Source organism: Delphinus delphis, chromosome 7 (genome assembly GCF_949987515.2).
Source record: "Delphinus delphis chromosome 7, mDelDel1.2, whole genome shotgun sequence".
Classification (NCBI taxonomy): Eukaryota; Metazoa; Chordata; class Mammalia; order Artiodactyla; family Delphinidae; genus Delphinus; species Delphinus delphis.
This window is the reverse complement of record NC_082689.1, coordinates 113393933-113402216: the sequence shown is the minus strand read 5'-3', so window position 1 is coordinate 113402216 and position 8284 is coordinate 113393933. Positions and strand designations below refer to the sequence as shown.

Sequence of the window (8284 nt, the reverse complement as noted above, 5' to 3'; positions counted from 1 at the left end):
AGGGTATTGCAGTATCCAACTACTGTTGTAGAACTATTTCTCCTTTCAATTCTGTTAATGTTTGCTTCACATATTTAGGAGCTCTGATGTTTGGTGCACATATATTTATAATTGTTAATATCTTCTTGGTGATTTGACCCTTTTATCAATATATTATGTCCTTTTTTGTCTCAAATAACAGTTTTTGACTTAAAGTCTATTTTGTCTGATATTAGATAGCCACCTCTGTTTTCTTTTGATTACTGTTTGCACAGAATACCTTTTCTATCCTTTCACTTTCTACCTATACATGTCTTTTAAACACAGGTATGCAGGTCTAATTCAACAAGTAATTGATATTTGAAATATCAATGTAATTCATCACATCAACAGGCAAAAGATAAAATCATATGATTATATCAATAGATGCAGAAAAAACATTTGACAAAATCCAACACCAATTCTTTTTTTTTTTGGCCATGCTGCGTGGCTTGTGGGATCTTAGTTCCATGACCAGGGATTGAACCCAGGCTCTCGGCAGTGAAAGTGCAGAGTCTTAACCACTGGACCGCCAGGGAATTCCCTAACACCAATTCATATTAAAAACTCTCAGTAAAATAAGAATAGAGGGGAATTCCTTAACTTGATAATAAACATCTACAAAAAAACCTACAGCTAACATTATACTTAATGGTGAGAAACCAGATACAAAGAACTCTTAAAACTCAACAATAAGAAAACAAAAACTCAATAAAAATGGGCAAAAGATCTGAACAGAACCTCACCAAAGAAAATATATAGGTGGCAAATAAGCATGTGAAAAGATGCTCAACATGATAACTGCCAAAAATGGAAACAGGTGAATATCTTAGGTGAATGGATTAAAAAAACTATGATACATACAAACAATGGAATATTATTCAGCAATAAAAAGAAATGAACTATTAAGCCATGAAAAGACATGGGGGAAACTTGAATGCATATTACTAAGTGAAAGGAACCAATCTGAAAAGGCTACATACTGTGTGATTCCAACTATATGATATTCATGAAGACACAAAACTATAAAGACAGTAAAAGTACCAGTGCTTGCCAAAGGTTTCCGGGAAGGGAGGGGTGAATAGTTGGAGCACAGGGGATTTTTAGGGCAGTGAAACTATTCTGTAAGATACTATAATGGTGGACAAGTGACATACACATTTGTCAGAATCCATAAACTATTTAATGCAAAGAACGAACCCTAATGTAAATGATGGACTTTAGTTAATAATAATGTATAAATATCATTTCTTCAATTGTAACAAATGTGCCACACTAATACAAAGTGTCAATAAGAGGGAAACTGTATGGGGGTGAGGAGAGATGGGGTACACTTTCTGTACTTTCCCTCAATAATCCAGAAATTCCACTCCTAGGCATATACCCAAGAGAAATGAAAACATACAGCCACACAAAAACTTGTACACAATTATGCATAGCAAGATTATTCATAAGAGCCAGTAAGTGGAAACAACTCACATGTTTATCAACTGATGAATGGGTAAATAAAAAGTGGTATCATAGGGCTTCCCTGGTGGCTCAGTGGTTGAGAGTCCGCCTGCCGATGCAGGGGACGCGGGTTCGTGCTCTGGTCCGGGAGGATCCCACATGCCACGGAGAGGCTGGGCCTGTGAGCCATGGCCACTGGGCCTGTGCGTCCAGAGCCTGTGCTCCGCAACGGGAGAGGCCACAACAGTGAGAGACCCGCGTACTGCAAAAAAAAAAAAAAGTGGTATCATAAAATTATTTGGAAAAAAAGAAATTAAGTATTGATAGTTAATATATGCTATGTGGATAAACCTAAAAACATTATGCCAAGTGAAAAAAGCCAGTCATCAAGGACAATTTATTGCATGAATCCATTTATATGAAGTGTCCAGAATAAGCAAACAAAAAAGTAGATTGGTGGCTGCCTAAAGCTGGAGGGAATGGAGGTTGCGAGATAATAGCTAAGAGATACAGGATTTCCTTTAGAAAATTAAATTTTCTAAAACTGTTTATGGTGAGGATGCACAACTCTATACTAAAATAGCCATTGAATCATATGGTTTAAATGGGTGAAGTATATGTAGATGAGTTAATATCTTACTATAACTGTTTAAAAAACCAGAATGGCAGATGAACTTATGAATACAAAAATAGGTTTAAAACTGACAGATGAACAGAAAGATAGCTGAAAGATGGACAGACAGTCAGATAAACAAATAGTGTAAAGGTAGACAAAGACAGATGGACAAGTGGCCACATAGAAACACATACAGAAAGAGAGTATGTAGATACTCCCTACATACTTGCATAGGGAGTTAGATAGATAGAGAGACAGGCAGATGGCTAGATAGAGGGATAGATAGATGGACATTCAAGCATTCACACAGACAGACAGGTAGGTAAATAGGAAGAAAGAAACAAAAACAGAGATGATAGAAAGTAGGCATAAATATAGACAAAAAGATAGGTAGAAAGCCAAAATGACAGACATACAGAGACCTGCAGATAGACAGTTACTAGGATTGACAGACAGAAAGACAGATCTAGACAAACAGAATGACAGAGATACAGACACACAGAAAGATACAGAAACAGAAAAAAAATCAGGAAAAAAAGAGACAGAAGGACAGATCAATATTATGATAGTGATAGATGATGAAATGGATAAATAGACGTATTGACAGATGGACAGAGAGACATATTGACAGCTATATAGATAGGGAGCAGAGAGAGACTTAGAAATAGAGAAACAGAAAAATAGGCAGACAGAGAATCAGACAGAAAACCAACAGAGTAAACAGACGGTCAGATAGGTGAACAGAGATTAAGACATCTAGACAGACAGAAGACAGACACATTGAAGGGATATAGACAAATAGATGTATAAATGGATGGACAGAGAAACAGAATACAGACGCAGATAAATAGAAAATAACTAAGCATTCAGACACACAGACAAGTAGATAAACCAGAAAGAAAGATGGACAAGGGTTCCACTTACGTGATGCTGGCATGAGAGGCTCTGTGGGCCATCAAAACAAGCGGAGCTGTGAAAACATTTAAAATATCTGAAAATAGTCCTAAGGACATACTGTACAGGAAATGAAGAAACTTTTGTTTTTTTAATTTTTGGCTGTGCCGTGTGGCTTGCAGGATCTTAGTTCCCTGACCAGGGATCGAACCTATGCCCTTGGCAGTAAAAGCTCAGAGTCCTAACCACCGCCAGGAAATTCCCAACATTTATTTTTTAAATCAATTAACACTCAATAAAAACAGCAACAGTCTACAGCATTTGAGGCACAACCAGCTCTCTTCCTCCCCAGCCTTCTCAGTGTGCTGAAAGCTCCTCTCCAGGTGGTGGCCAAGAAGGCAGGGCTCCTCTCCCCTCAGCCCCCCACTGACCAGCATTTCACTGGGAGAATCAGCATTTCTCATCCCCTGCAACTCCAAGTAAAGAAGGTAACTTCCTGGTTTGTGCAGCTGAGCAGTTGGGGGATCCCTTTGTCCACCCATCACCCAGAGAAGTGACCAAGGATACTTGAAAACAATCACCCTCTTAATTAAGAGCAAGGAGCAAACTATGGCCAGCTGGCTCACCACCCAAAGCAGGGTGGAGACAGCTAAAAGAGCCCTCCTGGGGTCGAAACACAGTGATCACAAATACACAAACCACTCAACACAGTGTCTCTCTCTTTCTCACACACACACCCCACTCCAATAAGCTTCGAGCCCTCATACTCACAGTGTCTCACACACAAAGCCCACCCAACACAGTGTCTGCCACAAACACACAACACTAAATACAGTTTCATATACATGTGTTTCTAAACAGTGAGTTGGAAACATCTGCTGAAGGTGGTTCAATAAAAAGGGCCACGTGGACACTTCTCGGCCCGTCTTGGCTGGCTTCATCTCCCCTCTGAAGCAACACAGAAAACCTTCTGGAGGTGCATCCTGCAACAGGGTCCCATATCCTCCTACACCCGACACAAGCTGACTTTGGTGGAGTCCCTACCACCCTCCCCAGGACTTCCTGGCCCCCCTCCAGAGAGAGACAGAGACATCTTCATGGTGTGCAACCACTTGCACCCTGTGAAGGGTTGTGGTGGGACTGGGGCACCTCCTTGGCCCAGTCCTGGCCCTCTCTGAACAGTCCTGGTCCTCCCCCCGCCCCGCCATTTGGACATTTTTTGGTGGAGGCTGCTCATTACTGAGACTCCACAGGACTGAGGCATGACCAGGTGTGCAACCTCTAGGACCCCTGGCCAACCCAGACCGCTGTCCTCACTCCAGGGGGTGGCCTGGAAATGGTAAGGGAGAATCATACGCTCACCAGGGCCCAGGTGGAACCGTGCCCAGCCCCTCACCTCACCTTGGTGCCCCCAGGGCCTGCCTGTCCATCCTGGGTTGTCCCCATCACCAGAGGGGGACAGAAAACATTGGGAAACGCACTGACCAAGCAGAGTCAGCCAGGCCCGGGTGCCCCCTGTCAAAGATAAACACAGCGAGACATTAGTTAAAGCCAGAAAACAGGTTTTACTCAGTAACTTCTGACAGTAGGGGATAGAGCTGAGCTCTGTTCCAATAAGTGCAGAGCTGATTTGGGCATTTTAGGGGAGAATGATGGAGGGGCGTGTGACGGCTGGGCACAGTCAGAGAGCTGAAGAAGTACACAGTGTTGCTCAGTGCAGATGCAACGTGTTCATCTGTGTTTGTTCACTGGCAGTTTTGGAAGTTAGGACAGAGACTGGGAGACAGAGGCCTTATCTTAGTGATTACATTTCCAAGGAATGGCTCTCAGGTCCTTGAGAGAGATGCTTCTGAGTTGCAAGAGATAGATACAATTACAGACTCCTTTCAGTAAGTCCTCTAAGAAAGGGAGGGCAGGGGCCAATCGTCAGGTGTCGGCTGGAACACTTCATGTCAGCACTGGGCGTTCCCAAGCAGGTATTTTGTTTGGGGTGGGTGGTGGGTGGGACCTGGGGTCATCCTAGAGACACATGCTGCCAAAAGACAAGCCACAGTTTGCTCAAGTCTTTTAGTGGAAGGGTTTGGATGGAGTTGTTCTGTGCCATGAGTTCTTGCAGTTCTTACTCTCTGGGCCTCAGAGGGTGGGCCCTGTGCAGCGGTGTGGTGTGTGCATGGACAGCTTCCACAGTCGCCCCTCTCTGCCTGAATCATTCCAGGACTGTACAAAACATTGTGTGAGGTGCTCCCAATGCTGGGGAAGCCAGTCCCAGACTTCCTCTCCAAGCCTCCCTAGGTCCAGAAGTGGACATGGAAACATTTTCTAAAGGGGCGTGTGATGACAGGGGCCCATGCGGGACTGTGGCTGGACCATCTGCCCCTCCACAGGCATCTCTGGCTGGCCACTCCAGAGACACACATCTCTGTGTGTCTCTGGAGGCACATCTGACCACCGAGCCACACCTAGGACTGTGGTCAGGACGGTGCTATCACTGGGCCTCCCTGTCCAACCCAGATCAGTCTCTGACTCCAAAAGGGACTTGGTAAAAATTTCAACAGACACATGTGGTAACCAGGCCCCACGCAGGACTGTGTCTAGGCCCCAGTACCACCCCATGGCATCCCTACCCAGTGCTACGCACAGAGAAGACTTGGAGACATTTTCCACAGTTGACCAGGGCCCATGCCTGACCATGCTCAGGACACTCCGTGGGGCTCCCTGGCCATCCCAGGCTGGTCTCCACCACTGATGAGAGATTAGGAAAGTGGTTGGGTGCCGCCTCCAGTGACCTGCCCTACAGAGGACCTCATGGAGTCTCGGTGGGATCTCAGGGTGCATCTGACCTGCCTGCAGTGCCCCCTTCTCTGGTCGGGACATGAAAACATTTGGGGGGCTGCATGAAACGACCAGGCCCACATGGGATACCACCAGGCCTGGGCACGTCCTTCTTGATTCTCACTGGCTCCCCATCACTGGAATGGGTCTTAGGAATGTTTTAGGAGTGCCTTCTACGACTGGGCCCCATAAGGCACCCTTCCAGGGGCCTCTCTGGCCAGCTCAGACCAATCCCCATTTGTAAGGGGGATACAGAAACAACAGCTGAGATGAAGACTCCCTCTTGGAGCCTCCATGTCGGTCACAGGCTGGTGTTCACCACCAAAGTGGGACATAAAATTTTCTGGGGGCACATCAAAAACTGGACCTCACACATTACTCTCCCTGGGCAGCCCTTGCTGACCTGGGCCAGTGCCCACGTCCTTCAGAGGTGAACATCCAGAGGCCATCCAATGACCGGACCCACACAGGCAGGGCCTGACCCTTAGTGCCCTCTCAGACCTCCCTGGCAGGCTCATGGTGGCACACACCCACCCTTTGAGGGGAACTTGGAAATGTTTCTGGAGGCACACCAATGACTTGGGCCCATGCAGGACCAGAGCTGTGTCCATGCTGCCCTCCCCTGCTTCCCATCTGGCTCGGTCAGTCTCGGCCAGAGCGGGGCTAGGAACACTCAGGTGGGTGCTGCTGACAGCCGGGCCTTTGTGGGACTGTGGCAGAGCCCAGAGCCCTCCCCAGGCCTCCCTGGCAGGCCGTTCACATCTCAGCCACTGGAGGGGGATTGAGAAACGTTTTGGGGAGGCACCCTTTTCATTCAGAGTCAGGTACCAGCCCAGGTCAACAGGGAGGCCACAGGGGGCACCCCAGTTCTGGCCATGGTCCCACTTGGAGACTAAAAGGTGGGTGCACATTCTGAAGATATTGATGTCTCCCTCTTGAGGGGGGTCATCACCAAGACAAGCCTGGAGGCTGCAGAGGCACCTTGGCCCTGGCTGTGCTCCTGCCTGGTGACTGGTCCTTGGAGATACCTCAAAACATTTCTAAGCCTCTCTCTGGTGTGGAAAGGCCTGGGCAGGCCAGGGAAGCCTGAAGAAGGAGCCTGGATAGGTCCTGGTATTGGGATTCCCACCCCCAAAGTTTCTAATTGCCCTTCCAAGGCCAGGACCAGCCCCATTAGTACAGACAGGCCTGGGGAGGGCACTCTGACCACAATCCTGCATCAGTCCTGGTCACTGGCTATATCTCCCCCAAACATTTCCAATTTCACCTCCAGAGGTGGGCATCACCTCAGGTTGGCCATGGATGAAGGGAAGGGCATTGGACCTCCCCCAAATTTTTGTAAGTTCCCTCTAAAAGCCAGTCCAACTTGGCTGGGCATGTAGATCTGTCGTAGGCATCCCTAGACTGGCACAGTCCCATATATGGCACATTCGACAGAAACACCCCTTAAATATCTCTAAGTCCCTCCAAAGGGGACATTGGGACAGGCTGGACAGGAGGATGGGGATGGCACCCTTAGCCAGGCTGCCACTGCCTGGGGCCTATTCTTTGCATGCACTTCCAGAAAATTTATCCAAGGGCCATTCTGGAGGGCTGCACTGGCCTAGGCCAGCAAGGGACACATGGCAGTGCATCCAGCCTGTTTGCTATCCTGTCTTTGTATGTTCTTTCCAAAAATGTTTCCACATCCCCTGCAGAGTGGGTGACCAGCCTTTGAGGTCCACAGAGGATATCTGGGGGCCAACTGTATTTTGAATGGGGCTCAGTCATCAGAGGCACCTCTAGAAAAAATTTCCAATTCCCCTTCCAGAATGGGAACACTGGCCCAGGCCAGCCAGGGAGGCCTGGGAGAGTAGCTCAGTCCCTACTGGGTCCAAGTCATTGGGAGCGCCCTGTGGAAAGTTTTCTAAGTATCCCTCCAGAGGTCAAGACCAACCAGCTACATAGGGAGGCAGGAAAGACACATGTAAGTGTGTATGTATACTTTGATTTTGGAGATGTACAATAAGCAATTATAGATTTGGAGTGCTAAGGAAAATGTGAGCTGCATACACAAATTTGAGAGTTATAAACACACAGATGATAGTTGAGACTGGAGTAGAAAAGACTGCCTAGGGAGAGAGTATAAATTCCATTTCACAGAATCATTTCTACTGCTATGATTTTCGCCTTCTTGTGGGATTTGTGCAGTTGTGTGCAGCCTATGTTTTAGGTAGTTGTTTGTATCCCCTCAAAATTCATAATTTGAAATCCTAATGCCCAATATGCTGGTATTCGGGAGGTGATTAGAAAAGGAGGGTGGAGCCCTCAAGAATGGAATTAGTGCCCTTATAAAAGAGGCCCCAGTGAGCTCCCTTACCCCTTTCACCATGTGAGGACACAACCAGAAGTCAGCTTACAGCAAGCGGGCCCTCACCCAATCATGCTGGCACCCTGATCTCAAAATCCAGCCTCCAGAACTATGAGAAATAAGTT

At 46.9% G+C, this 8284-nt stretch overlaps 1 long non-coding RNA gene across 1 annotated transcript; it reads right to left on the bottom strand.

Annotated features, from left to right (window-relative positions):
- Positions 1–1569: 1569 nt before the first annotated feature.
- LOC132428223 (uncharacterized) lies at positions 1570–4493 on the bottom strand. The gene is made up of 3 exons (XR_009520084.1): positions 4379–4493; positions 3008–3053; positions 1570–1729 (listed from the first exon to the last, which is right to left on the bottom strand). It is a non-coding gene; the product is annotated as an uncharacterized lncRNA (long non-coding RNA).
- Between the last annotated feature and the right edge of the window lie 3791 nt (positions 4494–8284).